A 25,427-nucleotide genomic window follows, 5' to 3' on the forward strand; every position below is an offset into this window, starting at 1 on the left:
ACGAGGTGTGCACTGTCAATCCTGGCACTATTCTGTTTGTTGCAGGCATGGATAGCACTTGCTCTGCCCTGTGGAGTGTGTGCACTGTCTCCACCGACTCAAACTGTCAGGTGTGCGCTCTCAGCACTGGATCTGCACTATCGGGGGTTTGCTCTGCTCGTGCCGGCCCTGCATTGTGGGGGTGTGCACGGTCAGCATGATCCCTCTCTCCCCCCTTCCCCTGTCTCCCTCTCTCCCCCCCTCCCCTGTCTCCCCCCCTCCCCTGTGTCTCCCCCCCTCCCCTGTCTCCCCCCCTCCCCTGTCTCCCCCCCCTCCCCATCTCTCCTCCATCCCTGCCCCCGCTCTAGACCCTCCCCCTGGGGTGTGGCGGCGCGCATGCGCGTTCTCGGAAGCCGGAAGTTTGTGTGCGAGGTGAGAACGCGAACTGGACGGCGCCGAGAGCAGGTAAGCGGCGGCCGGACCTGGACCTGGGGGCCGGGGGCCGGGGGGCCGGGGGCCGGGGGGCCGGGGGCCGGGGGCCGGGGGGCCGGGGGGCCGGGGGCCGGGGGGCCGGGGTTGTCGGGCCCCGGTTCGACGGCGGGCATGGGTGGAGCGGGCCGAGTTCTGAGCCCGGAGCCCCGGCTGCGGGAAGGCCGGCCCCCGGATCGGCCCTGGCTGCCCTCCTGGTCCCGGGAACCCACTCGAGTGGGGTCACCTTGTCGTGCGGTGCCCGAGAGAGCGTCTCTCCAGCCCCACGGAGCACATTTACCAACACAAGTAAAATCGCAGTCATGAATTGACAACCTGAAGAATGAGGCCTTTCAGCCCCTTGGGCCAATACTAGCCAAGGGCAGACTTTAGGCTGATTGCACTTCCACACTTTTGGAGTTTGGTCAGGAAGTTGGAACAGTCCTGAGAAGATTGAAGCGGTCAAGGCTACCAGTCACCATTATGCCACCCTTCTATAGGAGTTCTATCCAGAGCATCCTGGCCGGCTGTGTCACAGTTCGGGTACGGTTGCTGCAGAGAAATGGGTCGGCGGTCAATCCGCAGGACCACGAGAGTGGCAGAGAGTCTCTCTCCTCCCCCCCCCCCCCCCCCCCCGACATGATCTACCGGGATCGTTAAGCGGCCCCACTTTCATTCTCGCCATCCTTCTGAAGAGGGCACGTAAAATCGTCGAGGACCCCGCACACAGCATCTTTCAGCTTCTCCTGTCGGGGAAGGAGATGCAGGAGGATCAGAGCCAGCACCACCAGGCTGAGGAACAGCTTCTTCCCCAGGCAGTGGGAATGCTGAACCACCAAAGGAACTGCTCACACTCATCCTCCAAGACTCTCATAGTCACTAAAGAAGATCTATTTATTTATATACTGTATATATCTATCTATATTTTTTTTGTCCTGTATAATTTGTATGTGTGTAATGTCTGGTTGTGTCCTTGCATGTTTTGCATAGAGGGCCAGAAAACGCTGTTTCGCTGGGTTGTACTTCTGCAATCAGATGACACTAAACCAGAACTTCCAGCAATGTCTTGGTGCTGACGCAAGTCCCACTGAATGTCAGTCGATTTAGTGATTTGTTTTTTCAGAATGTTTGTACTTGTCAATTAGTTTGACAAGAAAACCCCCAAGATAATTGTGCCGAGTTAGGAGAAGGTTTGGACAGGATTCCAAGCAGGGTGGTTATTTGGGGACGTGGGTGGTGCCAGAAATGCTGACATTTTCTGCCCAGCCCCAGATTTCCTGCTGAGCCACACCCAAGGGCATTGCAGACTTAATCACCTGGGGTGGGTCTGGTATCATATGAGGGCCAGAGGGGATAAATGCACCCCACTTTTTTTTTAAAAAAGGAGGTACTGCAAAATGTTAAACGTGCCCACTCCAGATTTTGGTGCTGGGTTTCAGGGAACATTTTGGATTTTTGAGTGGTTGTACAGAGTTTATGGTGGAGAGAAAACGTGGATTTATAGTTCAGTTAGACAGAGTCGGTGGTGGGATGAAAGCTCGGGTCCATTGCAAAATATGGCAGTGGAGGCGAGTGACTGATTGGATAAAGTCAGCATGAGTTTTATTGAAGAGAAATTGTGTTTTACAAATCAGTGAAATTTTTGAGGCTGAAAAGGGCTGTAAAGAAGCGCGAAAGAGAGCACACCAGTATATGTGGTACATTTGGACTTTTGAAAATTTTCAAAAAGGTCTCACGGAAATGATGCAGAATTAAAACTGGCATTGGACTTGAAGCACCGATGTGGATAGAGAATTGGTTGGTCAGTGCAAGGCAGAGTAATAATGAGCAGGCTCTTTTACCAAGTGGTGGGCATTTTTATGGAATGTGGGCTTTGCAGGCTGAGAGGAAAACATCTAATTGCCTTTGAGAAGGTGAGCTACCTTCTAAGCTAGTGGGACTGCTGCAGGGATCATTGCTTGGACCCACTGATTCGCAATGTAGATCAGTGATGCAGATGAAGAAATTGAATGTGATATCTCCCATGTTTTTAGATGCCATCAAAGCTGGGTTGGAGGACGAGTCTTGAGGATACCATTTGGTCTGGAAAAGTAGAGAGAGTGGCCAGATACAAGGTAGACCTGGTATCAGGAAAGGTTCCATTCTTGTCACGTAATACTACATTTAGAATGCAACAAGCATGAAATTCTTTAACTTAGTTTACTGTAAGAAAGACAGAGAGTCGCCACTTTGTCAATCCTTATGTAGCCTGTTCGCTTGCAGGAAATCAAGAAAGCAAGTGAGGGGTATACAGTGAGAGGATTTACATGTAGGAACAGGAATGCTTTGCTGCAATTATAGAGGGCTGTGGTGAGATCACATCTTGAGTTATTGTGGGCAGTTTGGATGTATTTATAATGTTATAAATGTTAATAATATTCTTGCTCTTTTTCAAAGGATTGGATCCATTTGAGTTGAAATGAATGAAATCTCCTGGAAACTTACAAAAATCTAATGCAGTGGTTCTCAACCTTTTTCTTTCCACTCACATACGATTTTAACTAATCCCTATGCCATCGGTGCTCTTATTAATAATGGATTTTTTAAGGCGGGATGCGAGTGGGAAGGGAAGGTTGAGAATCGTTGCTCTAGTCCCAATTGTTCTGAAATATTTTGCTTGTTTTGAAAATTTAATTTTTTCATTTGCATCAATACATACATATAAATTCTTCATCATATAACAATACAGTATAATAAAAATGATATTTTTTTTCTTTTTATCCCCCTCCCCAAAGAAAAAGAAGAGGGAAAAAAATAGAAAAAAACATCTGAATTTATTTATCATTCACTATTCATATCTTTCTAACATGTTATTCTATCCTGTATATATTAATTGGGAGGAGTGGGTGTGATGGACTCTTACTGATGAAATTGATATATGGTTTCCAAATCATATAAAAATTCTTAGGTTGATTCCTTAAATTATAAGTCATCTTTTCCAATGGTCTACAATTTTGAATTTCTGTATACCAACCTTATAAAATGATTTGACATTCATGTTACTGCCATACATTTTCATGCCACTCAAAATTTTTGTTGATATTTGTCTATCTTTATTTTATGATCAGTGTCCTATAAATCACCAAGCAAAAATATTCTGGGATCTTTTGGTATCTATCTTCCCAATATATTCAGGTCTTCCCAAAATTTTCCCACTTTTTCACAAAACCAAACTGCATGTAATAAGGTTACTGTTTCTTTGTTACATCTGAAACATTTGTCAGAACAAGTTGATTAAGTCCATGTCATTTATACAGAGTGTAGTATAATCGTGTTATATGGCGAGCTCTCCACTGGCCACCGTGACAGAGGTGCACCAAAGAAGAGGTATAAGGACTGCCTAAAGATATCTCTTGGTGCCTGCCACATTGACCATTGCCAATGGGCTGATATCGCCTCAAACCATGCATCTTGGCGCCTCTCAGTTCGGCGGGCAGCAACCTCCTTTGAAGAAGACCGCAGAGCCCACCTCACTGACAAAAGACAAAGGAGGAAAAACCCAATACCCAACCCCAACCAACCAATTTTCCCTTGCAACCGCTGCAACCATGTCTGCCTGTCCCGCATCGGACTTAGCCACAAACGAGCCTGCAGCTGACATGGACATTTACACCTCCATAAATCTTCGTTTTGCGAATCCAAGCCAAAGAAGAAAAAGAAGAATATAATTGGTGTAAAAAAATTACATTGCACCATTTGATATCTAATATTAATTGTATTAGTTACGCTCTCCTGGCACAATCTTGACCAGACCTCATTATTTAAGCTGATAGTATGAAGAAATAGTTTTATTTGGTATATTTCTCTTTCATTTGTTCAAAAGTCAAGAAAAAAGAACCTAAGAAATAATCTTTTATCCTCTTTATCCCATTATTGTGCCAGATATCAAATAAAGAATTATTTAAATAAAAGGAATAAGTGAATTCAGCTTTAACATTTAACTATTTGGTAGTTCTTAATTCCTCTTTATATGAATTCCATTCCATATCTTGAATAAATGTTTTATAAATGGTACTCCTTTCAAAAGTTCCTTGTTCCATTTATACAAAAAAATCCTCTGGATTAGTTTCTCCTATATTATTTATTTCCATCTGTACCCTTGCTGTCTTCTCCCCAATTTGATAACAGGATAGAAATCTTAATTGAGCTGCTTTATAATAATTTTTAAAATTTGGCAATTGTACTCCTCCCTGATCAAGTTTCCAAGTTAGTTTTTCCAAAGCTATCCTTGGCATTATATCACACCAAATTTTCTTACACTTTTTAATTCTAGAAAAAAACTTCATTGGTATAGGAATGGGTACCGATTGAAGTAACCTTGGAAAAATATTCATCTTTATATTAAAGTTATTGGTAAATCTTCCCATCTCTTTAAATCTTCATTAATTTTTTTTGTAAATTATTTAAAATTCTATCAATATTAATTCCTAAATATTTAATTAATTTTGCCACTTAAACTTCATTACCTGCTTACTTAATATACAGTTCCCATCATTCATAGACATCACTTCACTCTTTATTACATTGATTTTGTAACCTGATATCAAACCATATTCTGCCAATCGTACATTTATTTTCTTCAATGATATTTCTGGTTCTGCAGGATATATCATCTGCAAACAAGCTAATTTTATGTTCTCTGCCTTCTATCATAAAACCCTTCATCTCATTATCTCTTCTAATCACTTTTGCCAATGGTTCTATAGCCAATGCAAATAAAAATGGTGATAATGAGCATCCTTGTCAAGTTTACCTATTCATGACTACCTTAGCTTTTGGATGATTATACAAAACTCTTATCCAATTTATAAAATCATTTGGAATTCCGAGAACATTCAATTCTAGTCTATCAAACGCTTTTTCTGCGTCTAAAGCCACCGCTACTGCTGGTATTTTTTCATTCTGGGCGACATTTAATAACAAAAAATTAACTTTTGTTTGCAGATTTTCTATGTTTAATAAAGCCAGTCTGATCCATATTTATTCATTTAAGTAAATATTTAGTTAATCTGTTAGCTAATAATTTGGATACAATTTTATCATCTGTATTTAATAATGATATCAGTCTATAAGGATGGTAATAAAGGATCTTTCCCTTAATTTGGAATAACTTATTAATGATGTTTTAAAAGATTTAAGTCAAGAGTCTTTCATTTGATCCAAAAGTCTCATAAAAACAGGAATTAACAACTCCTTAAATTCTAAATAAAACTCCAGACTTTTTTTTTTCCTCGTCCTTTAAAGATTCAGACTGATATAATTGTTTTTAAAAATTCCTAAAATCATCACCAATTTCTTGCATTTTATATGTAATTTGACCAGTTTCTCCATTTGTTGCAATTATTGTTTTTGATAATTGCTCCACTTTGAGTTGCCATGCTAAAACTTTATGGGCTCTGTCACCTAATTCATAATATTTCTATCGTGTGCGCAGTGCAACTCTTTCTATTTTATAAGATTGTATTGTTTCAATTTTTTTGGTTCCAATAATTTTGTTTCTCTTCATTTTTATGAACATGCAATTCCTTTTCTAAATACAAGATATCTTTGTCGAATTGCTCTACTTCATTCATATGTTTTTTCGATGTGTAACTTATTATTTGACCTCTTAAATAGGCTTTCATAGAGTCTCATATAATAAATGTGTTCATTGAGTGAACATTCATTAATAATGTTCATTAATTTCTAGAAAAAAACTATATTGTCTCATAAATTCGCAAAGGTCCTTCCTAATTGTGTAGAGACTAAAAACATATCAATACATGAATACATTTTGTGTCTAAAAGAATGAAAAAAAAAAAGTCCCTATCATTAGGATGAATTTTCCTCCAACTATCAACAAGTATCATCTCATTCATTAAATCTGTCACAATTTTAACTGATCTATCTATTTTTGAATCAAAACTAAAATTAAAATCTCCACCCATTGTTATTTTCCCCTGGGCACTTGATAATTGCATAAAAATATCTTGTATAAATTTCCCATCATCCACATTTGGTGCATATACATTAATGTCCAATATTCTGAATAAATTTGACAATTATTATATATCTCCCTGGTTTATCTATAGTTGTATCCAGTATTTTAATTGGTAAATTTTTATTAATATAGCTACTCCTCTGGCCTTGGTATTAAATGAAGAAGCCAATACAGATCCAACCCAATCTCTTTTTAACTTCCCAAGCCAATACAGATCCAACCCAATCTCTTTTTAATTTCCCATGTTCTATTTCAGTCAAATGAGTTTCCTGCAAAAAAAACTATATCTACTTTAATCTTTTTCATATAATTTAACTCTTTTTTCATTTTATTGGATTCTGAATTCCATTAATATTAATACTAATAAAATTCAAATTTCCTGCCATTAAGTGCCAATATTAAATCTGTCAATTGATCATACTTTTCCCACTCCTCTCACTCGAGAAGAACCCTCCCCCCCCCCAAGGCACGTGATGTTGTTACATTTCTATTCCCCTGATCTATTCGGAATGTGATCCAAATCTCATTGATGCACATGACTTCACAGTGTTTAAGCTCATGGTCCCCACTAACTCACTCGATATATCAAACAATCCCTTATTCTATTTTTTATCGTAGATTCTAATTCTCTCATAGATCTTTTAAAATATATATTGATGACTTAAAGGTTAAACCCTCTTCCCCATAAATTCTTGAAATATTACTTTTTTTTCCCCACAGTTACAGCAAAACTTTTTCCATTTGATAATACATTCAAGTATCAGCATCCACCTGTCTTGCTTTGTCAGGCAATGAATCGGCAGACAAAGGCATTCAAAACTGCGAGATCCTTAAGACAAAAGCATAACCTTTCTTCCATAACACATTTTTAACTGCATTGAATTCTTCCCTCTTTTTCAACAACTCAAAACTTATATCAGGATTTAAAAAAATATTCCCTTTATAAATTATGGGTGACGGTCGTTCTTTTGCATGCTTCGCCGCCGGTTCTAAAATCTTCTCTCATACTTCATATCAAAGAAATCTGACTAGTATCGGGCATGGCTTCTGCTCTAGCTTGTCCTTCATCATCTTCTTTAAGTCCAATAATCTTTCTGTTGTTTCTTCTGCTGAAGTTCTCCAAAATGCCTATTCTCTGCATTAACTGATCTTTTGTGGCTTCTGCTGATGCCACTTAATGTCTTGAATTTCAAATTCAAGTTTGAAATTGACTTTTATCCACCTGCTGCAACTTTCTCCATAAAGGTCTTGTTTTCAGCTACAATCTCTCCAGAGCTTTTTATTTCTGCCATTATAAACTTCCTATCTTGTTGGGAAGATTCCATGTATTTTTTTAAAATTTCTGCTGCAGAAATAAATGATTCTTTAATTTTCTCCAGCTGTGTGGCCTTGGGACTTCGAGTAAACAAAAACTACATCCTGTTCTTTCTCTTACCCACTGGAGCTGGAAGTCTTTTTTTTTCTAAACTTTATTTAAAGATGGAAAAAACATAACATACAGTCCAATAATCATCAAAAATTAATTTTACAAATGATTATAAAAAACAAAAAACAAAAAAAAGACAAAAAAAATTTTTAAATAAACCCGCCCTCCCACCCCTTCAGCCTTAAGGGGAGCCAAAAATATAAATTATATACAAAAAAATTATAAATGTTAACAACAATTCAAAGTCTATCTAAATGCATATATTCCAAATATGGAGACCATTTGCTAACAAAAAAATTATTATTATGTAAATTATAGGTAATTTTTTCCATAACAATGCAAGTTTTCAATTCATTAATCTCTGTATTGACTTTCCAAGTACTTGCAGCATATTTACGTGCTACTGATAACACCAAACATACAAAAGCAATTTGAATTTTATCCAAACCTAATCCCCTCAACGAAATCAAATTACCCAGCAAGAAAATTGTTGGGTCTAATGGTAATGTAAAGTTATACAATTTTTCCAAAACCACTTTAATTCCTTGCCAGAATGGTTGAACTTTAACACAAGTCCAAACAGCATGTAAAAAAGTTCCAATACATGAATCACATCTAAAACATGAGTCTGAATTACTAAATCCATATTTTTTTAGTTTCTATGGAGTCAAATATAATTGATGTAAAAAATTATAATTAACTATTCCATATCTTACATTAGTCAATTTGATTACATTGACCTGACACATATCCGCTCAATCATCTTCAAGAAAAATAAACACTAAATCACTCTCCCATTTAAGTTTAGATTGCTCCCAATCCGATTTATCCATATTATCTTGTAACAAATTGTACATAACCGAAATATAACCCTTTGGTACAGAGTAAATCAAAGACTCAAATCTCGACAAAGTAGGTAAATTCATCTCTCTACCTTAATTACCCTTTACCAAGGCTCTAAGTTGGTAATACACAAAGAATTTACAGATATATCAAATCTCTCTCTCAATTGATTAAAAGAAAGAAATTGTCCCTCTTGAAAACAATCCTGTATTGTCTTTATACTCTTTAAATAATTAATAGACATTGAAAAAGAAATAAGTTGGTTATTATACAATGGAGTTAAAATTGATAATTTATCTTTTGATTCCAAAACTCTATTTTTTTAATTTAAATCTTTAATAAATGTTTCAATACCAGCATATTATATTTCTGTATCAAATTCAAGTTCCAACGAAATATAAATTCATGTACCTTGACCTCAGAAATATACATCATTGCCATCTTAGCCCAGCTAGGAGGTTGATCTAGATCACACATGTCAAACTCAGGGCGGCGGGCCATAAAATCATATCAAATATGTATTAGAGCTGGCCCGCTGGCCGCCGCGCCAGTATAGTGCATGCACAGCTAATACTACAAATCCCAGAATGCTTTGCAATGCAAATGCATTGGCGCCGGCCCATCAGCCCGCTAATTGCCCCCACCTCCTCTGTCGCCCAACTCACATGTAAAAATGGCCAAACGAAAGACAGAAAACAGGACCTTTCAAGACAGGTGGGAGGCAGACCTGTTCATAATTTTAAAAGACAAACCTGTTTGTTATTGAAGCAAGTTGTTATTTTTTTTGACTTGTTGGCTTGTGAAAAAAAATACATTTAAAAGGAGTTTAAAGGCTATAAAATTTTATTGAAAATTTTATTTCTCATTTGTTAATTCTTCTTCTGGAAAGAGTTTAACCAAAACTATTATTAAACATTTATTTTAATAAGAAAAAGTTTAACATTACATATGTTGAAAAAAGAGAAAACATGCAGATGTTGAAAATTTTCAATAAATATTTTGTTTGGCCCATGACTTAGTCCAAGTTTTTAATTTTGGCCCTCTGTGAATTTGAGTTTGACACCCCTGATCAAGGTCCTTCAACCTGCTAATAAACGTCAACTGGACCGCTTCATAATAATTTTGAAAATGTGGTAACTGAAGTCCACCTAACGCATATTTCCATGTTAAGTTTATACAATGCCACTCGAGCTAATTTACCTTTCCATAAAAACTCCCACACTACCTTATTTAAATCCTGAAAAAAACCTTTTGAAAGTAAACAAGGTATTGAATATTGAATTTGGGGGAAAATATTCATTTTAATACAATTGACCCTACCAATCAAAATCAATTGACGATCTTTCCACTTAATCAATCTGCTTTAATCCATTTTAATATAGGCACATAATTTAACTGATACAATGACTGATAATTAACATCTACAAGCACACTTAAAGTAGGTGAGAAAAATTGACATTGGGCCATTTTCTTTGGAGTTCTGAAACCGTGCACATAAGGAATCAATTAGGTACAATTAAAACAGTAGTTTTCAAACTTTTTCTTAAATTAATCCCTTAAGAAATCCCTTGGCATAAAGATTACTTAAAGTGGTATGTGAGTGGAGCGAAAAAGATTAAGAACCACTGAAATGATTCTGGACAGATTGGATACAGGAAGGATATTCCTGATGTTGGAGAGCCAGGATTGGGAGTCACAGTCTAAGAATGAGGCGCAAGATATTGAAGAGATGAAACATTTCTTAGAGAGTGGTGAAACTGCAGAACTCTCCACCACAGAAACCAATGACACCAGTATATGACCATGACAGATTGTGCTGTTGGCTCTAGAGGGGTTAATGTGTATGCGGGGAAGGACGGAACAGGATTCTGAATTTGGATGGGCATCCAAATTTGTATTGCGCACTTTGGGCGGCATGGTTAGCATAGCAGTTAGCATAACCCGGGTTCGAATCCAACACTGTCTGTACGTTCACCCTGTGTCTGAGTGGGCTTCCTCCCAACAAATTGTACAGGGTTGTTAGTTAATTTGGGTGGCAGGGGGTTAAATGGCTGGAAATGGCTTCTACCCTGTTGTAAATTTTAAAAATTCTCCTGCTTCTGTTTACAAGGTTTCTTCTGAATGACTTGAGGGAATCAGCGTGGTTTAAGGCAGATGGTAATTTTGTGGTCATAATGACTAAAACTAGCATTTTATTTTAATTCCAAGTTATTAAATAAATTCCACAGTTTTGGTTTGTTAGTCCAACCCTCTGGGTAGCAACTGTTGCACTAGTTGTGTGTAATCATCTTAAACTTGTTCTTCAGGTCGAGGCAATCTCGGGGTGTGGGACTAGAGAGTTTCCCCCGGGTTTTACTGCAGTGTTACCGTAGCTAGCTGTTGGCCTATGAAAGAAGATTGGTTTATGCTTATTTCATATGATGTCAAACTCTAACTTGGACCCCAAACACCGTCATTTGTAAATACCTTAAAATATAATTTAAAAAAAACCCTGGTATCCAGCATCTATAGCGATTGGTAGATGCCGGATAAGTGAATTTTCCAGTTGCTTGTGACTAACAGTGAGGTGCGCCAATTTTAAACTTCCGAATTTTTTACCTATTTATTTTCTGTGTTTTTTTTGCCTGTTGTTTGAGGCTGCCGGTTGCTTAAATTCCGAATAATGGGAAGGGGGGGGGGGGTTGGTTTACATTGTGCCTGTCAACAATGAACTATTTTAGATGTCGCGTGACTCCTTGTGCAGCAAAGAGGGCAATTTGTACGTTGTTTTTATTTAATGTGTATCAATGATTTTTGCAATCTGCTTTTGGAGGAAGTACGGAGCAGAGGAAATCATGCAGGAAGGTTTGGGATGAGTAGAAAATATATCATCCAGGGGACGGGGAGATTTATTTTGTGCATGGGTAAATAGTGGGATCAAATTTCAGTGGGTGATGTGATAAATGTCCCTTGAGTCATGGAACTAAATAGCACAAAAGCTGCCCATTCAGACCACTGCATTCATGAAAATCTTATCGTGCCCATTTGCACCATTCCTACCCCAATATTTTATTCGGCCCACATTCCTGTCACCATCCCACACACTAGTCGCTACAGGGAGAATGTGCACACTCCCCACAGGCAGGACCAGAGGACAGGATTCCCCACAGGCAGGACCAGAGGTCAGGATTCCCCACAGGCAGGACCAGAGGTCAGGATTCCCCACAGGCAGGACCAGAGGTCAGGATTCCCCACAGGCAGGACCAGAGGTCAGGATTGATCTGTGAGGAAGCAGCTCTATTGGCTGTACCACACTGCCATCAACATGAAAGTCTTTTTTAGGATGTGGATGTAAATGAGATCAATTGGATAGTTCCTCCAAAGGATTAGGATGGGCCGAGTGTGTGAAGATCCTGAATGGTTAGAGAAGCCGTTGATGTAACACTGTTACAGCACCATCGAGCTGTCTGTAAAGAGTTTGTACGTTCTCCCCATGACCTGCTTGTTTCCTCCCATTTTCCAAAGACTTACATGGTTAGAGGGTTAATTGGTCACATGGGTATATTTGGGCTTGTAGGCCAGAAGGGTTGTATCTCTAAATTTTAAAAAATGAACACCTGTTTGACCTCTGGCTGGGTTTCTCCAGCACTTCTGTACAGTGCAGTGACGGAGGTTGTTTTGTGAGCAGAGCAATTAGATATCTTATACATAGTACGACAAGTGAGGACAAAGAGCAGACTTGCAGAGATATCAGTTAGTATAGAGCAAAGGCAGCATCATTTTACAATTTTGAGTCTACAATGGCTCGTTGATCTGGAATGTTGACTTGAATTCTCTTTCCATGATGTTGTCTGCCTGATCTGTTGACCGTTTCTATGGAGAAAGAGCTTTCAGTGTCAAATGTTAACTCCGTTGCTCTATCCACAAATGGGAGTTTAAAAGAACTTGGATTTGCCATTGGTGCTGAGGCTTTCAAAGCTGCAGACAAAGAACCTGAATTAGGCTGGATTTTTATTTAATGGCTGTAACATGCAGATACCTTACACGCACGTGCTCACAGAGGCACACACATATGCACACAAGTGCATGTACATACGCTCATGCACCTTCCCCCATCTCGAATAGTTTGCACCCGTGACAGACACATGTCTACAATTCCATCCATTAGAGTGAAACAAGCGAGTCTGCAGACGCTGGGTTCGAGTGCAATGCCCAAATGTGCTGGAGGATCTCAGCAGATCGCGCAGCATCCACAGGAAGGAAAGGGGAAGCGGTGATTTTTGGTGTGACCAGATTTGAAGAACAGTGGTGATTTGGGTCAGTCTAGCTTGCTGAACGTAAGCACTGAGGAAAATTGGGAGAGTCTCAAATACTTCAGTCCTTCCTCACCAAATTCAGAACAGCCTAGCACTGACTTGACCAGATTTAAAGAAAAGCCTTTGAAGGTAGATAAACCCTCAAAAGAATTTATGCCATTCACCACCCATATACACCCTGATCTTTAAACATTTGAAATGGTCGATGAACCTTTGTGGTTGTCAAACCTCCTACAAATGTAGTGTTTTGACTAGTTTACACTGGAATTTAGAAAGATGAGAGGGGACCTGATTGAAATGTATAAGATTATTAAGGGATTGGACACGCTAGAGACAGGAAACGTGTTCCCGATTTTGGGGGAGTCCAAAACCAGAGGCCACAGTTTAAGAATAAGAGGTAGGCTATTTGGAGCAGAGTTTTTTTAAAATTTTTAAATTTTTTTATTTTTTGCACTATGAACCATATTAATCAAAATACACACAAACATTTCCCTCTTGAATATACAGAGTGGCATTTTCTCCCCTTTTCCCCCCCACCCTTCCCTCCCTCTTTTCCACCCCCCTCCAAACCCATTAAATGTTCAACATATACAATACAATAAACCCATTAAACAATGTCATCACACAATGAAAATAAACAAGAAAATTGTGTCATCTACTTTTACACACTGGATCAGGTCATTTAGTCTTCTTATTCTATCATTTTAGGTGGTGGAGGTCCGAGGCAAGCCCTCTCTGTTGTGTTGTGTTCCATGTACGGTTCCCAAATTTGTTCAAATAATGTGACTTTATTTTTTAAATTATATGTTATTTTTTTCCAATGGAAACATTTATTCATTTCCATGTACCATTGCTGTATTCTCAGGGTCTCTTCTGATTTCCAAGTTGACATTATACATTTTTTTGCTACAGCTAAGGCTATCAACATAAATCTTTTTTGTGCTTCATCCAGTTTGAGGCCGAATTCTTTACTTATATTACTTAGAAGAAAGATCTCTGGATTTTTTGCTATGTTGCTTTTCGTGATTTATTTAATATCTGATTTAGATCTTCCCAAAACTTTTCCACTTTCTCACATGCCCAAATTGCATGTACTGTTGTTCCCATTTCCTTCTTACAGCGAAAACATCTATCTGACACTGTTGGGTCCCATTTATTTAAATTTTGGAGTATGATATATAACCTGTGTAACCAATTATATTGTATCATGCGTAACCTCATATTTATTATATTTCTCATAGTTCTGGAACAACTTTTTCCATATTTCATTTTTTATCTTTATGTTTAGATCTTTTTCCCACTTTTGTTTGGGTTTGTAGCTTATTTCATCATTTTCTTTCTCGTGCAGCTTGATGTACATGTTTGTTATAAATCTTTTAATTATCATTGTGTCTGTAATCACATATTCAAAGCTGCTTCCTTCTGGTAACCTCAGCCTGTTTCCCAATTTGTCCTTTAAGTAGGTTTTCAGTTGGTGGTATGCAAACAATGTACCCTGAGTTATTCCATATTTGTACTTCATTTGTTCAAATGATAATAAATTATTTCCCAAAAAACAATTTTCTATTCTTTTGATCCCTTTTCCCTCCCATTCTCTGAAGGAAAGGTTATCTATTGTGAAGAGGATTAGTTGATTTTGCGTCAATATTAATTTTGGTAGTTGATCATTTGTTTTTTTCCTATCTACGTGATTCTTCTTCCAAATGTTGAGCAGATGGTGCAGTACTGGTGAACTTCTATATTGCATCAGTTTTTCATCCCACTTATAAAATATATGTTCTGGTACGTTCTCCCCAATTTTATCTGGCTCTAACCTGGTCCAATCTGGTTTTTCCCTTGTTTGATAAAAATCTGATAGATATCTTAATTGTGCTGCTCTATAATAATTTTTAAAGTTTGGTAGCTGCAAACCACCTTGTTTGTACCATTCTGTTAATTTATCGAGCGCTATCCTCGCTTTCCCCCCTTTCCATAAGAATTTCCTTATTGTTCTCTTTAGTTCATTGAAGAATTTCTCTGTTAAGGGAATTGGTAACGATTGAAATAGGTATTGTATCCTTGGGAAGATATTCATTTGAATGCAATTTACCCTTCCTATCAGTGTTAGTGGTAAATTTTTCCAATGTTCTAAGTCATCTTGTAATTTCTTCATTGATGGCTGATAATTTAATTTGTATAGATGGCCTAAATTATTATCTAATCTAATACCTAGGTATCGAATTGCTTGTGTTTGCCATTTAAATGGTGATTCTTTTCTAAACTCTGTGTAATCCGCGTTATTCATTGGCATTGCTTCACTTTTATTTGCGTTGATCTTGTACCCCGATATTTCTCCATATTCCTTCAATTTCTTATGTAATTCTTTTATTGATAATTCTGGTTCTGTTAAGTATACTATGATGTCATCTACAAATAAACTGATTTTATATTCCTTCTCTTTTATTTTTATCCCTTTTATTTTATTTTCTGTTCTTATCAGTTCTGCCAATGGTTCTATTACTAAAGCGAACAGTGAGGGAGATAGTGGACATCCCTGCCTAGTTGACCTGCTTAATTTAAATTGGTTCAATATATATCCATTTACTGTCACCTTCGCCATTAATATATTTCTCTGGTAGGTTGAACCTCGGTAATACTTTGAATAAATAATTCAATTCTACCCTGTCAAAGGCTTTCTCTGCATCTAAAGCAACAGCCACTGTTGGTATCTTATTTCCGTGTACTGCATGGATTAAGTTAATGAACTTACAGACATTGTCCGTTGTTCGTCTTTTCTTAATAAATCCACTTTGATTTAGTTTTACTATTTTTGGTACACGGTCGGCCAATCTGTTTGCTAATAGTTTTGCTATTATCTTATAATCTGTCTTAAGTAGAGATATTGGTCTATACGATGCTGGTGTTAGTGGACCTTTCCCCATCTTTGGTATTACTGTAATTATTGCTGTTTTACATGAATCTGGCAAGTTTTGTGTTTCTTCTATCTAGTTCATTGCTTCCAGGAGAGGAGGAATTAATAAGTCTTTAAATGTTTTATAGAATCTTATTGGGAGTCCTTCCTCTCCAGGGTTTTAATCTTAGCTTTTTTTTAATCTGGTAGCTTTTTTAATATATCCTGTATTTCCTCTATTTCAAATGGTTTTATCAATTTGTTTTGCTCCTCTTTTTGCAATTTCAGTAGTTCAATTTTCGCTAAAAACTAAAATGACTATTTTGTCTTCTTTCCCTTTGTTCTCAGTTTATATAATTGAACTATAATTGCTCGTAGAATTCCTTGAAGTTTTCATTGATCTCTGTTGGGTTATATGTAATCTGTTCGTCCTTTTTCCTTGATGCCAATACCATTCTTTTAGCTTGTACTGTTTTAAGCTGCCAGGCTAGTATTTTGTGCGTTTTTTCTCCGAGCTCATAATACTTCTGCTTTATTTTCATTATGTTTTTCTCCACCTTATACGTTTGTAGTGTTTTGTATTTTATGTTTTTGTAATCTCCAGGACCGGACAAATCTCTGGATTGCTGCCGGTGCCACGCGCGAGTGAGGGTAGAAATAGGAGGATGTGGAGGATGAATGCGTGGCTAAAGAGAAGGTGCAGGGGGCAAGGGATAAGATTTCTGGATCATTGGGATCTCTTCTGGGGAATGTCGGACCTGTACAAAAGGGACGGACTCCACTTAAACTGGAGGGGGACCAATGTGCTGGCAAGCAGATTTGCTAGAGCTGTGGGGGAAGGTTAAACTAGTTTGGCAGGGGGGTGGGGAACAGTGTGTGAGTGCAATGTCAAGGGAGCATAGCCACCTAGGTAGGAATAATAACGATAACAAAGGTAGGATGAAGATTAGGGTAAAAGGTAGAAAAGAGAATATAGGTGAGGGTCATTCTCTGAAATGCATATATTTTAATGCAAGAAGCATAGTGAACAAGGTAGATGAGCTGAGAGCATGGACAGATACTTGGGGTTATGATATTGTGGCAATTAGTGAGACCTGGCTACAGGAGGGACAGGACTGGCAACTTAATATTCCAGGATACATTTGTTTTAGATGTGATAGAGCAGGGGGTAAAAAAGGGGGAGGAGTTGCTCTGCTTATTAAGGAGGGCATTACTGCCGTGAGGTGGCAGGATGGTCTGGAGGGATCATCCAGTGAGGCTGTTTGGGTGGAATTGAGGGGTGAAGGAGGCATGAGGGTGCTAATAGGGATGTATTACAGACCACCAAATGGGCCAAGAAAATTAGAGGAACAAATTTGTAGGGAGATAACGTATATGTGTGAGACTCATAAGGTAGTGATCATGGGAGATTTTAACTTCCCTCACATTGATTGGGATACCCATACAGTTGAGGGCTGGATTGGCTAGAGTTCGTTAAATGTGTTCAAGATTGTTTTCTAAATCAATTAGTAGAAGAACCGACTCGGGACGGTGTAATACTAGATCTCCTGTTAGGGAATGAGCTAGATCAAGTATCGGACATTAATGTTGGAGAACAAATTGGGTCTTGTGATCATAAATAACTCTGTTAGTTTTCGGGTAGTTTTAGGGAAGAGCAAGGAGGGGCCTAAAGTTGAGGTTCTGGATTGGAGAAGAGCAAATTTCGAAGGAATAAGAAGGGATTTGGGGAGTATTGAGTGGGACAGGATATTTTCAGGTAAGGATGTAAATGAAAAATGGAGGATATTCAAAAAAGAAATTTTGCAGGTACAGAGTAGATATGTCCCAGTGAAGATCAAAGGAAAGGCTGGAAGTCATAGGGAGGCTTGGTTTTCGAGGAATATTGGAAATTTGGTTAGGAGAAAAAGGGAGGTGTACAAGAGGTATAAAGAGCAGGGAGCTGAGAGTTCGAAGGAGGACTACAAGGAGTGTAGAAGGAATCTTAAGAAAGAAATTAGAAAGGCCAAAAAAAGGCATGAAGAGGCTTTGGCAGATAGAGTAAAAATAAATCCAAAGGGTTTATTAAAAGTAAATTATTAAATTTACATTAAAAGTACATTAAAAGTAAAAGATTAGTGAGGGATAAAATTGGACCCCTTGTAGATAGCGAGGGTAGGCTGAGTGAGAAGTCAGAGGAAATGGGGGAAATATTGAATGATTTCTTTGCCTTGGTATTCACTAGGGAAAAAAATATTGAACCAGTTGAAGTAAAGAAAAATAGTGGGGAGGTCATGAAGCATGTAAGGATAACCGAAGAGGTAGTGATGGCTGTGTTGAAAAAGATAAAGGTGGATAAATCTCTGGGACCGGACAAAATATTCCCAAGGACGCCCAGGGAGGCTTGTGGACAGATAGTGGGGCCATTAACAGAGATATTTAGGATGTCACTGGCCACGGGGGTAGTGGCAAAGGATTGGAGGGTGGCGCATGTGGTTCCGCTGTTTAAGAAAGGGTCCAAATGTAAACCTGGGAATTATAGGCCCGTGAGTCTGACGTCTGTGGTGGGTAAGTTGATGGAAAGTGTTCTGAGGGATGGTATTTACAAATATTTGGAGGTACAGGAATTGATAGGGGGTAATCAGCATGGTTTTGTCAGGGTAGGTCACGTCTCCAGAATGGAGGACCATCGCCTTCCCAAGATCGTGTTATATGGCGAGCTCTCCACTGGCCACCGAGACAGAGATGCACCAAAGAAGAGGTACAAGGACTGCCTAAAGAAATTTCTTGGTGCCTGCCACATTGACCACCGCCAGTGGGCTGATATTGTCTCAAACCGTGCATCTTGGCACCTCACAGTTCGGCGGGCAGCAACCTCCTTTGAAGAAGACCGCAGAGCCCACCTCACTGACAAAAGACAAAGGAGGAAAAACCCAACACCCAACCCCAACCAACCAATTTTCCCTTGCAACCGTGTCTGCCTGTCCTGCATCGGACTTGTCAGCCACAAATGAGCCTGCAGCTGACGTGGACATTACCCCTCCATAAATCTTCGTCCGTGAAGCCAAGCCAAAGAGATCATGCTTGACAAACCTGATTGAGTTTTTCGAGGGGGTTACAAAAAAGGTTGATGAAGGGAAAGTTGTGGATGTTGTCTATTTAGACTTTAGTAAAGCTTTTGATAAAGTTCCCCACAGGAGGTTAGGAAAAAAGGTGGAGGCATTAGGTATAAATAAGGAGGTAGTGAAATGGATTCAGCAATGGTTGGATGGGAGGTGTCAGAGACTAGTGGTAGAAAATTGTTTGTCCAATTGGAGGCCGGTGACTAGTGGAGTTCCTCAGGGATCGGTCCTGGGTCCATATTGTTTGTTATATATATTAATGATCTGGAAGTAGGGGTGGAGAATTGGATAAGCAAGTTTGCGGATGATACAAAGATTGGTGGTGTTGTGGACAGATTAAAAGGTGATTTAGGAAGGCTAGAGGTGTGGGCTGAGAAATGGCTGATGGAATTTAATACAGGTAAGTGTGAGGTGTTACATTTTGGAAAGGCAAATCTAAATAGGTCATATGCATTAAATGGTAGGCTATTGAGATGTGCAGAGCAACAAAGGGATTTAGGAGTTGTGGTAAATAGTACCCTCAAGGCTGATACTCAGGTAGATGGTGTGGTGAAGAAGGCATTTGGAATGTTGGCCTTCATAAATCGGAGTATTGAATTCAAGAGTAGGGAGGTTATGATAAAATTGTACAAGGCATTGGTGAGGCCAAATTTGGAGTACTGTGTACAGTTTTGGTCTCCAAATTATAGGAAAGATATAAACAAAATAGAGAGAGTACAAAGAAGGTTCACAAGAATGTTGACAGGATTTCAAGGTTTGAGTTACAGGGAAAGGTTGTGCAGACTCGGGCTTTTTTATCTGGAGCATAGAAGATTGAGGGGGGACTTGATTGAGGTGTTTAAGATTTTAAAAGGGACAGACAGAGTAAATGTGGATAGGCTTTTTCAATTAAGAGTGGGGGAGATTTAAACTAGAGGGCATAGTTTAAGATTGAAGGGGGAAAATTATAAAGGGAACATGAGGGATTTACTCAAAGGGTGGTAGGGATGTGGAATGAGCTTCCGGCAGACGTGGTTGAGGCGGGATCATTGGTTACATTTAAGGAAAGACTGGATCATTACATGGAGAGGAGAGGACTGGAGGGGTATGGACCGGGTGCTGGTCAGTGGGACTAGGAGGGTGGGAATTTGTTGCGGCATGGACTAGTAGGGCCGAACTGACCTGTTCTGTGCTGTAAGTGGTTATATGGTATGCCATTTCTCTTCTTTTTGTTGTATCTTCCCTTGTTGCTAGTTCTTTTTCTGTACTTACTATTTCCCTTTCCAGCTATTCTATTTCCCGATTGTAGTCCTTTTTCATCTTAGTTACATAACTTATTTTCCTCTGATGAAGGCTTTCATTGCATCCCATAATATTAATTTGTCTTTCACTGATTCCGTATTTATTTCAAAGTACATTTTAATTTGGCGCTCAATAAATTCTCTAAATTCCTGTCTTTTAAGTAGCATGGAGTTTAATCTCCATCTATACGTTCTTGGTGGGATGTCCTCCAGTTCTATTGCTAATAACAGGGGTGAGTGATCAGATGACAATCTAGCTTTATATTCCGTTTTCCTAACTCTCCCTTGGATATGGGCTGACAACAGGAACAGGTCAATCCTTGAATATGTTTTATGTCTACTCAAATAATATGAGTATTCCTTCTCCTGTGGGTGTTGTCTCCTCCATATATCCAAAAGTTGCATTTCCTGCATTGATTTAACCATAAATTTGGCTGCTTTGTTCTTTTGCTAGTCTTTTGTCCAGTTTTATCCATCTTTGAATCCAAATTAAGGTTAAAGTCCCCTCCTATCAATATATTCCCCTGTCTATCTACAATCTTCAAAAAAGTATCTTGCATAAACTTTTGATCCTCTTCATTAGGTGCATATATAGTGACCAAATTCCAGAGCTCTGAATATATCTGACACTTTATCATTACATATCTCCCTACTGGATCTATTATTTCCTCCTCTATTTTGATTGGTACATTTTTATTGATTAATATAGCTACACCTCCGACTTACATGCCCTACCCAGTCTCTCCTTAATTTCTTGTGTTCCACTTCAGTTAGATGCATTTCCTGCACAAATGCTATATCCATTTTTTCTTTTTTCAGTAAATTTAATAGCCTGTTCCTTTTGATTTGGTTATGTATTCTGTTAATATTTATAGTCATATAGTTCAACAAGGCCATCTCATACTCTGTTTACATTTCATTTCCTCTTCCTCACCAGTACCTTTCCCCTTTTCCTCATTTTCATTTTTCAGTTTTCCTTTTTTGAACTCAATGAATGACAACACTTCTAAAACATAAAATACTTCAACCAGTCCCACATCTAAAATTCCCTTAACCCCAAGTGCTCCCCCACCCCTCTCTCTGAGTTGTCCCTTGTCCCTTGCTGGACAACCACAACTCTCCATTCGGACTGTGAACCCGTTCGCAAGTGTCAGCTGATTTCGCAGTGACTGTTATTCTCTCCCACCCAACCCCCTCCAGAAAAGACTTTTATCTTCACATTAAAACAAAGTTCCCCCTCTTTTCTTCTCTTTTTTTTACCCCCCTCTTTTATTTTTTTCCCCCTTCTCCCTTACTTCCCTTTTTTTCCCTCCTTTAGTTTTTATACATTATTTTTACATCTTTACATGTAGTTTGTCATCATTCTTGTTACATCTCTTTATCTCTCTTTCTGTCTTGCAGGCGTTCTACAAATTCTCCTGTTTTCTCCGGATCCGAGAACAGTCTGTTTTGCTCCCCCGGGATAAATATTTTAAGCACCGCTGGATATCCTAAACATAAATTTATAGCCTTTTTTTTCATCGGATTTATTTTGCTGTGTTAAACTCCTTTCTCTTCTTTAGGACCTCAAAACTTATGTCTGGGTAGAAACAATTTTTTTGAGCTTTGTACTCTAGTGGCTTTTTGTCTTCTCTAATTTTATTCCTTGCCTTGTCCAATATATTTTCTCTTGTCATGTATCTCAGAAATTTTACTAAAACGGATCTTGGTTTTTGTTGTGACTGTGGTTTCGGGGCTAATGTTCTGTGTGCCCTTTCTATTTTCATTCCTTCCTGCATTTCTGGCATTCCCAGGAATTTTGGGATCCATTCTTTTATAAATTATTTCATTTCTTTGCCTTCTTCATCTTCCTTTAGGCCCACTATCTTTATATTGTTTCGCCTACTATAGTTTTCCATTATATCCATCTTCTGAGCTAACAACTCTTGTGTTTCTTTAACTTTTTTGTCACTTACTTCCAATTTTCTTTTAAAGTCATTCACTTCTATTTCTACCGCCATTACATGTTCTTCCACACTTTCTAATCCTTTCCCTACATCTGTTTTGACCAGCTCTATTCTACTCACTTTTTCTTCTGTACTTTTCATTTCACTAAATTCTAGTGTCAACCATTCTTTTAATCCTTTCATTTGTTCTTAATATTTTTTTTATCTATGTACTTTCCATTCTTTTTACCTTCTATTCCTCTGTGCAGAGCTTGGTGTTCTCCTTCTTCCTCTGTGTCTGCTCTTGGGTTTGTGTCTTCTACTTCTCTTCCTTGTATTTGTGTCTCCTGACTTTCTTGTTGAGCTGCTTGCCTCAGTTTGTTGGGTATTTTTTTATGGCTTCTTGTTGATGGTCCTCTTCTTCAGGACTGGTTATTTGTTGGGCCTCCTGCTTCTGTTTTTCTTTCTCATTCCTCCCTTTCCCGTTGCTTTCCTTTTCTTCTAGCTGGGAGCCCTGCTGTCGGGCTTCTCTCAGCTGTTTGTACTATGTAGGTTCACTCCACAGCTGGTCCCCCCTCCCGGTGTTCTCCTTTTCCTTGTTGCATGCATTGCGCACCTCTGTTTGGCTCAGTGAGCCATTTTTGCTGTTCTGCGGTCGAGAGGTCGCGACCCTGCGGGGTCTCCACTAACCTCGGGGAGCGTGCTCCTCTTTCCACCTGCTTCGTGTAGGTAAGGCCTTCTCCTTTCTCTTCCAGCGTCTTTCCTTCTTTTTTCCCCGTTTTTGGTTTTTCTTTCTTAGGTGCCATTTTCTTTCTTTTTTCCACACCTTTATCTTTTATTTGTTGTGATTTGTGTATCTGGGGCTTTGCTTTTCCTTCACTTTTTTCTTCTTTTCTGGAGAGAGCTGGTATTCTCTTACCGGCCACTACTCCATCACGTGACTCTCAAAGTCCTTTGGAGCAGAGTTGAGGAAAAATTTTTCACCAAGAGAATTGTGGATTTGTGGAATGTTCTGCCTCAAAAGGCAGTGCAGGCTTTCAAGAAAGAGCTCTTAACGATAGTGGAGTCAAGGAATATGGGGCGAAGGCTGGAACAGGAAAGTGATTGGGGATGATTAGCCATGATCACAGTGAATGGCGGTGCTGGCTCGAAGAGTGGAATGGCACCTATTGTCTAAATGTCCATCAACATGAGTGTTATCTGGCAGCTACCAAAAACAAAATGGCAGCACTGCCACTGGTGTGGACCTCTGAGAATGGGGACACAGCGCATCTCTGAAGGGCTCAATCTCCCGGTCCTAATGCCGACGGCTCCTTAAAGGCTTTAAACAGCCTGTTAAAGGGGCCGGTGGTGGTTTATTTTAAAATTCTGCGGAAGTCTGTGCCCAAGGTGGCAAGTGCTCAGCAATGGCAAGTAGGATTGCAGTTTCTGGAGAGCAGCAGAGCAGTGCAGGGCACCAAAAAGGGCCCCACCCCCCCCCCCCCCCCCCACATCTGTTGAGAAGAAGAAGCGGGGAGATGTCCCTGCACAAAGATGACCACGGCAGTGGACCATCAAGGGGGTCAGCATCTGAGGGACCCGCACAGGCTGCGGGTGACTTGCGGTTAGGGAGCCGCCCAGACTGTGGGTTGGTGGTGACTGGCTCATGGGAATCAGGTATCAGAACTGGAATTCAAGAAGGCGCTGAGGGCAAGAAGGGCTCCTAAGGGGTCTCAAGTGTTTGGATCGAGCGGCCGATGGATCAAACACGAGTCTATGCGGCTGCAGAGGGGCAGGGAGCACTGGAGGCAAATCCACTCAGTGACTCTGGAGGAACTTTTTTTTGCTTCTCTTTCTCTCATACTGTAAGGGGTACCAGGTAATTCCAGTAGTGACTCTTTGGCAGTTAAAGTTATAGAATATCAAGTATGTTACATTTTTAATGTATTATTATGTGACAGTAAAATGAACATTGAGCCTTCTCTGCATTTTAAAATAATTGAAAGGGATACTATTCTGCCATGAAAGTGGTTGCACATGCTCACGTTAATAATAATGTTGGTCCGATAAAACTAGGGACATCCCCTGATTACCCTGAGTTCACTACGTCTGGTATAGGCGGGAGGAATTTTGACATCAGAAAGCATGTTGCATTTGAGGAGGGCACCATTCACAGTGGAACCTCTTGGCAATCTCAGAATGAAGCTGGGATACACTTTCCAAAGAACTTAAAAGGCAACCAAGTTCTGGCATGTTCGACCGTTAATGCAAATTGGATGAGGCTGACTTCATGTGAGAGATTGAGTGTCGAGCAATGGGTGGAGAAGTGAGTCATCGCTTCAGCGTGATGACATGTTTTCCCAGTTGCAGTGGGCTCGGCTGAACTAGGAAGTTGTTATGTAGAAGTGATACATCCTGGAGAATGAGACTATTTGCATGGAATGATTGACAGCAGTTGTGGAGGGAGTTTGCTTCCCAGTCTACTCCAGAGACTTCACCATTTAATCCCAGCTAAAACCAGACAACAGCACAATGCAGTTTTGGGATCTGGGTCAAAAATAATGTCAGGGAAATGTTTTCACTTATTTATAAATCCCCCATTTCCATCTTGATTAGATATTTTTCAGGCTTGTATATTGTGATTTCTGCGGCCGGCAGGTAGAGCAAAAAACATTACAGCACAGTACACAATGTTGAGCCAACCTTTGTAAACTTACTCCACAATAATCTAATCCTTCCCTGTTTCACACCCATAACTTTTTTTAAACACCCATGTACCTATTGAATGTGCCTATTGTACCAACCTCCACCACACCCCCAGCAGTGCATTCCAAGTACCCAGCACTCTGTGTATAAAAAAATATCTTACCTCTGACATCTGCCCTTAACTTTCCTCTATCACCTTAAATCGATGGTATTTGCTATTGTCGCCCCCGAGAAAAATGTGGTCATAATCTTGTCAAGTTTGTTGTCACCTGATTGTACAAGCACAACCCGACGAAACATCGTTCTCCAGTCCTCGGTGAAAAACACGCGGGTGCACAAACCAGACCCAACGCACATACAGCCAAACAATACATTTGCAGGACATATCTCTGTTAAGTTACTTCTCATCTTTCATCGCTCCAAAGAGCCCTAGCTCTGTCCACACTCCTTCGTGAAAGCCTTTCCTTCTTGAGAAACCAACCTAGTACTGGTTCCGCCATGCATTGGGCATGTAATTGA

General features: G+C 39.4%; 1 protein-coding gene across 3 annotated transcripts in view; it reads left to right on the plus strand.

Moving 5' to 3' along the window:
• The first annotated feature begins 355 nt into the window (after positions 1-355).
• The window catches only part of LOC138736378 (annexin A7-like), a 92,839-nt gene continuing 67,767 nt past the window's right edge, over positions 356-25,427 (plus strand). The window contains exons 1-2 of one of the 3 annotated variants that reach the window (XM_069885821.1): positions 397-444; positions 2,481-2,561. The gene's annotated coding sequence lies outside the window, so the exon portion shown is untranslated. Of the gene's footprint in view, positions 445-1,440; positions 1,541-2,480; positions 2,562-25,427 lie in introns of those variants that run through there. The other 2 variants (XM_069885820.1, XM_069885822.1) reach the window with 2 other exon arrangements.

This window comes from Narcine bancroftii, chromosome 6 (genome assembly GCF_036971445.1).
Source record: "Narcine bancroftii isolate sNarBan1 chromosome 6, sNarBan1.hap1, whole genome shotgun sequence".
Lineage (NCBI taxonomy): Eukaryota > Metazoa > Chordata > Chondrichthyes > Torpediniformes > Narcinidae > Narcine > Narcine bancroftii.